Here is an 8483-nt window from a genome sequence, read left to right on the forward strand (position 1 = left end):
ATGTATTTTGATACTGGGAATCAAACTCAGGACCATGAGCTTGCCCTGACTTTAAAGTTTTCCAAACTTTAAAGTCTAAATATTTATTTATTTTATTTATTTTTTGGTACTGGTACCAGGGATCAAACTCAGTACCTTTCACTTGTCAGCCAAGTACTTATGCCACTGAGCTATCTCCCTGGTCCTTTAAAGTCTAATTTTTTTTTTTTTTTTTTTTTTAGGGAAGGGTCTAAAGGGTGCTCAGGGTCTCACTACTAGATCCTACTCCTAGTGATTCTCCTGTTTACAGTCTCCCAAGAGCTGGGATTACAGATCATGCCCAGTCTCAGTTGCCATCTCACTGCACCCCAGGGGCAGGACCAGCATGGCAGGCCTGGGGATTAAACCCCCAGCTTGCAGGCGCTTTAATCCACTGAACTATTTGTCCAGCCCAAGTCTAATTTTTAATTCCACAGAATGCCTAATTATATCATAAAGAAAATAACTGTTGAACAGTTACGTCATACCAGATATATGCTATGATATGTATTTGGAAGAATGCATTTTTAAGGACTCATTATCAAACACATCATAAATATAAAAATTATATGTTAAGAATAAAATTCAAATCCAACAAATATTTATTGAGCACTTATTATGTGCCAGGGATTAGTGTGGGCTCTTGGATACACCAGCGGATAAAACCAGCAAAGTTGTCTGCTCTTGCGCAGCTTATATTAGTTCATATTAACATGACAAATAAGTAAGCTACACAGTATATTACAAGGACTTGTGTGTAGTAATAAACAAGGAAAAGTAGGGCAGGGTAAGAGGAAGATGACCATAGCACGGAACAAGTTGCAATTTCAAGTTAGATTAGGCCTCTCTAAACAGGCGCTACTTAGGCAAAAATTTGATGAAAATGAAGACGTCATCCAATCAGCTACAGGGATGAAAACATTCCAGACAGGGATGCACCAAGACCATTTAGTTGCTAAGGAGTTTATTCCTGTAATCAAGGAGTAGCAGAAAGCCAGGGCAATGAGACTGGTCAGCAAGAAGATAAGTGAGACAGAAACACAAGAAAGCAATCAGGCCACGTTGTGCAAGCCCTCATTTAAGTACTGACATTTGCTCTGAGAGAACTGGAGAGCCACTTAGAGCCCCAACGGATTGCTCTTGGCTAACTTCAGTGTTCAGCTGACTCGAGTTCTCTGATCCATTGAGAACGGGTGAGAGGGTGGTAAGTTCTTTTAAGGGTCAGAGAATCAGCATGAGGTGTGATAGAAGGAATGAAGAAGCATAAAGGAGGCAAAGGAAATCATAATTAAAAGTTGTACTTAGGCACAGTAATGCATGCTTGTAATCCCAGAACTCTGGGAGGCCAAGGCAGGAGGATCACAAGTTCAAGGTCAGCCTGGGCAATGTATCAACTCATTGAGATTCTGTATCAAAATTTATTTTATTTTATTTTTTGCAGTACTGGGGATTGAACTCAGGGCCTTGTGCTTGCCAGGCAAGCACTTACTCTACTGAGCTATCTCCCTGGCCCTCTGTACCAAAATTTAAAAAATAACTAAGTAAAAAGGGCTAGATATGTAGCTCAGTGGAAAGATTTTCTGTTCAGTCCCCACTCTCCCTCTCTTTCAGAAACGCGCACTCACACATACTTGTACTTTTAAGAAAACTACGCCTTCAGGAAATAACCAGAATTACCCAAACTTACATTGTCCTCTTTTCCCTTCTAGGAAATTCACTGTAAACATTCCAGAGCCTTAATGATATAATGACCTTGTAAAATGGGGCCTGTGCGTCTCTCCTAAAAATCAGACCCATGCTTTTCCTGTAAATTGAGCCGGTGTTTTCCCTCCAATGCTATACATTCACAAGTCCCATAGAATTTTACCCTCAAGGAAATAGCACTAGAGTGGGTTCCATACCTTTAAACTTCACACACATGCAAATGTTGTATATCTTGTCATGACCAATGAATGGGTTACTAGGCACTAGGAATGCACATTCTAGATCCTTGTGTTGAGGATACTCCAAGGACCTTGTAAAACACCCTAGCCTCAGCTTACAATGGACCTTTCTCTTAAGGACCCTCACTGTTTTCTCTGAGAGTGTACTTCTTAAATCCTAAGAAAATCTATCTATGCCACTCAAGATGCATTTGGAAAAATCTTTTTTCTGTGATGTAAATTAGCAGACCCTTAACCTGCTCCAAAATGAACTGAGGGCCCAATCTTGGACCCCATCTGGTGACAAGTGTGTTAGCCTCTGTAGGTTCCATAGCATCTGTCACATCTGTGTGGCGCTGCTGTTGTAGTGCCAGAGGAACCATGCACAGTGTGAGGATAAACCAGTACAGCTGTGCGCCACTGAAGCACAATTAATAAATGCCAAAAATCTGAATTTCATATAATTTATGTGCCTCAAAATACTCCATATTCCTTCCAACTATTTAAAAATAAAAAGCTATCTTAAGTTCTTAAGATATATTAAAAACAGGTAGTGGACCTAATTTAGCCACTAGGAAGTAATTTGTCAATTCTTGAATAGATAGTGGTGGAGACAGAAAAACAATGGATATCATTTAATAATCCAAGGAAGAGAGATGATGGCGCTGTTGACTAGAGTGTATAGTTGCAAGTGTGTAAGAAGTGGCCATGTTTAAACACACCTTGACGCTAAGCCATGATGATTCGTTGGTGATTTGGAAATGGAGCGTGAGAGATAGATCAAGGAAGACTACAGAATTTAAGTGTGGGAACCCGGAAGTATGCATTTTCATGAACTGAGATGAGAAGGCTGGGAGGAAGTGGGTTTGGGGATTAAGATCAGGAGTTCCGTTTCAGACATGTTGACTTTGAGGTCTCTATTCAGTGTCAAAGTGGAGATCATGGGAAGGCAGGTGGATATAGAAGTCTGGAGTTTAGCAAGCAATCTGGTCTGGATACACAGCTTTAAGAAGCATCGCATGTAGGTAGTATTCAAAACCTTGTGATTCTGTGAGATCACACAAGGAATGAATGTTAGTGGGAAAGACTAGAGAACAAGGACTGAACTCTAGAGTACTGTAAGGGTTGGTGCAAGGAGAAGGGAGCAACACAAGATGTAAAGGAGCTGTCAGCGAGGGCACTGCAAAGCCAGGATGCTGTGGTGCTTTGTCAGCAAAAGGAAGACATGTCATCAACCACTGAGGTCCATAGCTCAGGTTTGTTTGCTTGCCTCTGACCTAACCAAGGAGTTTATTGCTTATTTTGGAGAAAAAAAAAAAAAGATTTATTCAAAGCCAGGGCTAAGAGGATGGAGGGTCCTTGTGCTGGCTGATACCTTGTGTCCACTTGAGGGGCCGGAAGCTTGGCTGGATCGGCTCAGGAGGGCCCGCCCTGGGGCGTGGAGGGCGGGCACTAGAGTGACTCAGCCCAAAAAGGGTATAAAGGGGCGAGGAAGGCTTCTGCGCACTGCTTCCTCAGGGGGCTCCGGTCTTCGCAGTCAGCGTACAAGGAAGGGAGAGGGGCTTGATAGACGCCGCAGCTGCTGCTCCTTCCTCTGCTCCGCCATGAACTGCTGCTCTCTGCCTTGGAGCCGGCAGAGTATGGCTGAAACCTCCACTAACCGTGAGCTAAATAAACCTTTTCTTCCTTAATTTTGGGTGTCAGGTAATTTGTCCCAGCAATTAGTAAAAAGAAGCTGAGACAGTCCTCCTTTGCCTCAACTCACCCGCACCTCCCGTATGTGAGGGTATTTTATAGTAAGGAGCTGCGGGGTGCAGGAACAAAATGAGACAATACGCGTCTTAAAGCTTGCTTTATTGCTCCCAGCCATCTTTCACTCCATCCTCTTCCTTTGGAAGTGAAACTCAGTTCAGTGAGTGGCTTAGCACCCTTCCGGTTGTGGGTGATGGGGAGGCCCCGCCTCGGTGTGGGCAGCATCATTGAATAGGCTTGCAGCTGGGATGCGAGGGAAGTCTGCAAGCTTCCTTTCTCGCTGCTTCCCGCCAGCCCTGCCACTGACTGGTTCTCTCTGCGTGGCCCACTGCCTTGGGGCGAGCTGACTACGGACTGAAACCTCCACCACTGTGAGGTGAAATTAACCTTTCCTCCTTTAACTGGTGGGTGTCAGGTATTTTGTCCCTGCAGCAGGAAAGTAGCTAAGACAATATGTGGGGCGGGGCAGATGGCTCAGTGGAATAAGTGCTTCCCTGGCAAGTGCAAGGGCCTGAGTTCAATCCCTGGTTCTGGGGGAAAAAAAAAAAATCCCAAGCTAAGACGCTAAGACAATGTGTATATCACTTATGAAAGGATAGCCATTTGGATATATAGGTTCTGCCTCTCCAGAAACGGGAAGCATTTCCATTTTTCTGATACTCTTTTTGATCTCCTTTTTCAGAGAATTGTAGAGGTCTTTCAGTTCCTAAGTATTAATTTTTGATGCTATTATAAATGGGATTTTTCCCCAAGTTTCTTATTTAATGCATTACTGGTGTACAAGAATACTATTGATTTTATGTTCTGTTTCATTACTGAATTTGGCTGGTCATTCTAGGAGTGTTTTGGTGGACTCTTTTGGGTCTTCTGTGTAGAAGTTTTGTCATCTGCGAATACAGAAACTAGGATGGATACTCCTGCTTGTTTTTGTGTTGTTTTCCTACAGCTGGTTCCCCTTTCCTCTTGCTTAACTGCTCCCACCCTTGGTGAATTTATTCTATTAGCCTTCTGTCATTTTTGGCTTCATTGTGTCTTTCTTGAGAATTTTGGGAAATGTTGGTCATGAATTTGTTCAGGTGCTCTTTGTAGTGGACAGAACGTGTTTCACCATCAGTTTTGAAAGAAAGGTTTACAAGATACATCAGTGTGGGTTAAAAGTTATTTTCTTTAAGGTCTTTAAACACTTCAACCTTTCCTTGTCTCTGAGATGTTTGCCATAGTTTCTAATGGTTTACTTTTATAAGTGATTTTTTTTTTTTTTTTTTTTTGTATAGGGTCTACAGGGTGTTCAGGGTCTCACTACTAGACCAGATTTGTAGTGATCCACCTATTTACAGCCTCCCAAGAGTTAGGATTACAGCTGCGCTCCACCACGCCCAGTCTCAATTGCCATCTCAGTGTGCCCCGGGGCGGGGCCAGCGAGCAGGCCTGGGGATCGAACCCCCAGCCCCTGCACCTGCTTGCAGGCCCTTTAATCTGCTGAGCTATTTGGTTGGCCCTAAGTGATTATTGTTTTAATTTAACAGCACTTAAGACTGTGTTTGTCTTTGTGTTGGAGTTTTGACTGTGATGTGTCATGGAGAATTTCTTTTTTGATCATGGATTTTTGTATTCTATATACCTCACTTATCTCTATGTTAAGTGCTTTTCCCATATTTGGCACATTTTCTGGCATTTTTTTTTTGTTATAGGTTTTCTATGCCTTATGTGCTGCCTCCTGATTTTCACTAAGTTCAATTATTGTTAGATTAATTTTTTGAATTCTCTAGCAGCCATTGGATCCATTTTTATGTTCTTCTGCTGTTTTTAAAGTGTCTCTGACATGATATCCTGACCAAACACTATTAGTACAAATCTTTCTTCTCACTGAATTAAGATAAAGTAGCTATATATCCTCTATCCTATTTTGTATACACAGATACAAAATGGTCCTTCATTTATATCCCCCCTTTTTGTTTAGTTTTGTCAGAGATAGGTATTCCACTTCCATTTAAATATTGTAGGTGCATGAATTCAGCAAAAATAATTCAATATAGTCCAGTAGTCCATAACAGTAGTGGGTTATCCGTAGGGCTGGCCATGTCAGAAGTTGTTGACTTGAGCCTTTTACAGTTCAGCATACATATTAATATGGTGTTACTTTTTATACCTTGTTTTTATACTTTTCTGCTGGATATCATGTCTGCATCTTGTGCTGTGAATAACTACTATGAAGACAACAATATACAATGTATTATGGGGCTGGGGAGATGGCTCAGTGGAATAAGTGCTTCCCTGGCAAGCACAAGGGCCTGAGTTCAATCCCCAGTACTGAAAAAAAAAAAAAAAAAGAAAGAAACAATGTATTATTCATTGCAACTGTCCTTCTAACCTGTTTTGAAGCTGTTCATTGCTATTTGTTTCTTAATAAAAAAAATATAAAGTGTCTCTGAATATGTTGCCCATAGTTTCAACCAAATAATCAAGCTCCTGGCTTTGGTACTTTTCATGGACTCCAGTTCTTTACTAAACTGGTTATTTGTGATTTGTGTTACTTTGTTTAGCTTACTTAGCTTTTTATTAGTGTCTTCTTTAAACTGTTTTCTCCTTTTTTTAAAAAATGTATTTAGTACAGAATCTACAGTGTCTCACTACACAGATGGGACTCATAGTGATCCGCCTGTTTACAGCCTCCCAAGTGCTGATATTACAGGTGTGCACCACCACACCCAGTCTCAGTTGCCTTCTCAGTGTGCCGTGGGGGCGGAGCTGGCACTGCAGGCCTAGGATGGAACCCCTGTCCTCTTCATCTGCCTAAGCAGGCACTTTAATCTGCTGAGCTATCTGGCCAGCCCTAGCCTTTCATTCTTAACATGGAAAGAAATCTATATAGTATTAACAATAAGACAAACCAAATATTGACATACAGTAAATATCTACCAAATGAAACAATTATATCTTCATTGGCAATTTAAAAATTCAACAATAATAGCATACAGTTAATTAAATCAGAATTACTAAAGCTTTTGTTTACTATTAAAGACAATAGAATTGGAAAATGAAAGACAAAAAATTGATGAAAAAAAGAAAGATGAGGAGAAAAATTGAGCTAAAAATCCAATTAAAGAGTAAAAGGCAACTTTCCATCAGTGGAATTAGATAAAATAACAAAAAAGAAAGACAAGAGGAAAAAAGAGAGCAAAATGAAAGAAAGAAAAGAAAAGAAAAAAGGAAAAAGGAAAAAAAATGATGAAAATAGAGGAACCCCCAACCTTAAAAAAGCAATGGGGAAAAAATGAGTGCCAGACCATACTCTGTGTTGTCACATGACTCTTTTCTTTCCAGGGCCTGCAGTCTCGGATCCTTGCAGATAGGGGTAGGGACAGGAAGTCACTGCTGAGGCCTACTTGGTTTCCACATGTATATGTTGGTATTCGAGTGCTGGCCGCTGCCCTGCCTTTCCTGCTGGCCGTGGGCAGTCGGGCATGTCTGCTCTACGGCTGTCTCAGCTGCACCTGCTTACCAGGTCCCTCTGTGCACTCCTGATCGCAATTTTGTCAGCCTAGCTTTGTGGACTTTGGGTTTTTGTGTCTCTTTCCCCCTCCAGCGCCCACTCCTTTCATACACCACAGGCCATGGAACCATCCAAGCCAAGCTCCAGCCTTGATTACACGGAGAGATGGGAAAGGCAACCGGACCACCGAGTTCTGTGCTGATGTGGCAGTGGGGCCAGGGCATGTGGCAAGCAGGCTGCAGGACTTGCTGCCAGTGCTTTCAGCCCCGGCCCCCTCTGGAAGCCACACAGCGTGGCCTGGCTTCTGGGCACAAAGTGTGTGTGTGTGTGGGTGTGTGTGTGGGTGTGTTGGGGGGAGGGCTGCGTCCCTCTTTGCTGCACTGAGCTTCTGAGGGTGGCTATGTGCCGCCTGCATTCTCTCTGGCTGTCTCTCGTGTCTGTCTCCCACCCAGTCCTAAACAATGAATGGCTGCCCATTAAAGCCTCTCCTACAGATGTAGCGGCTGCCGTGCCTGCCTTCCTCCCAGCTCGGGCCTGCCTTGTGCAGCGATGCTGTTTGTGCAGTCTATGGTAGCTGGGCTTCCTCCCTAGCCCTGACTGCTGTCTCTTTGGGCAGCTGCCCTCCCTCTCTGGGCTCACCCTGTGTCAGTGGAAGCAGGTCCCCTCTCTGGGAGCCAGTGGGAGCCTTCAGACCTCCTTCTGCTTTCTTTGCACTGTGCTCTGTCTCTCCAGCTTCTCTCCGGTTTTCTTGGGCTTCCTGTCAGCCCCCCCCCCCCAATTCCTGGGCTTTTACCTCCTTCCTTCTCCTCACTGAATTGCTGTCTTCTGGACGTTTTCACTCTGACTCCCAGAGAGGCTGAACTGCATTGCCAGTGTCTATATCTCTCAAAAAAATAATATTTAAACACTGAAGGTATAGAGCGAGGAGAACTCAAAGTATGATAACTTCATGTTTTACACTAACTCAAATATGGAAATCCATTCTCCATTTACTAAAAGGTGGCTGTTCATTTCTATAATATTTATATGAAATGTGTAATATGAACAGACTATAAAAAGCTTTTCAAATTCTTTTTTCCCTTGAGATAGGGTCTCACTCAGAAGTTCAAGCTGACCTTCAACTCACTATGTACCCTGGCTCGCCTCAAACTTGTGGCGATCCTCCTGCCTCAGTCTCATGAGTGCTGGAAGTACAGGTGTGTACCACCACACATGCCCTATGCTTTTCATGTTTAACTGACAGTTTTGTTTGTCACTTTAGAATTCAGAAGATAATTTTAAATGCTAAACTGTATGAC

This window comes from Octodon degus, unplaced genomic scaffold, assembly GCF_000260255.1.
Source record: "Octodon degus isolate 3935 unplaced genomic scaffold, OctDeg1.0 scaffold00007, whole genome shotgun sequence".
NCBI classification, from domain to species: Eukaryota; Metazoa; Chordata; class Mammalia; order Rodentia; family Octodontidae; genus Octodon; species Octodon degus.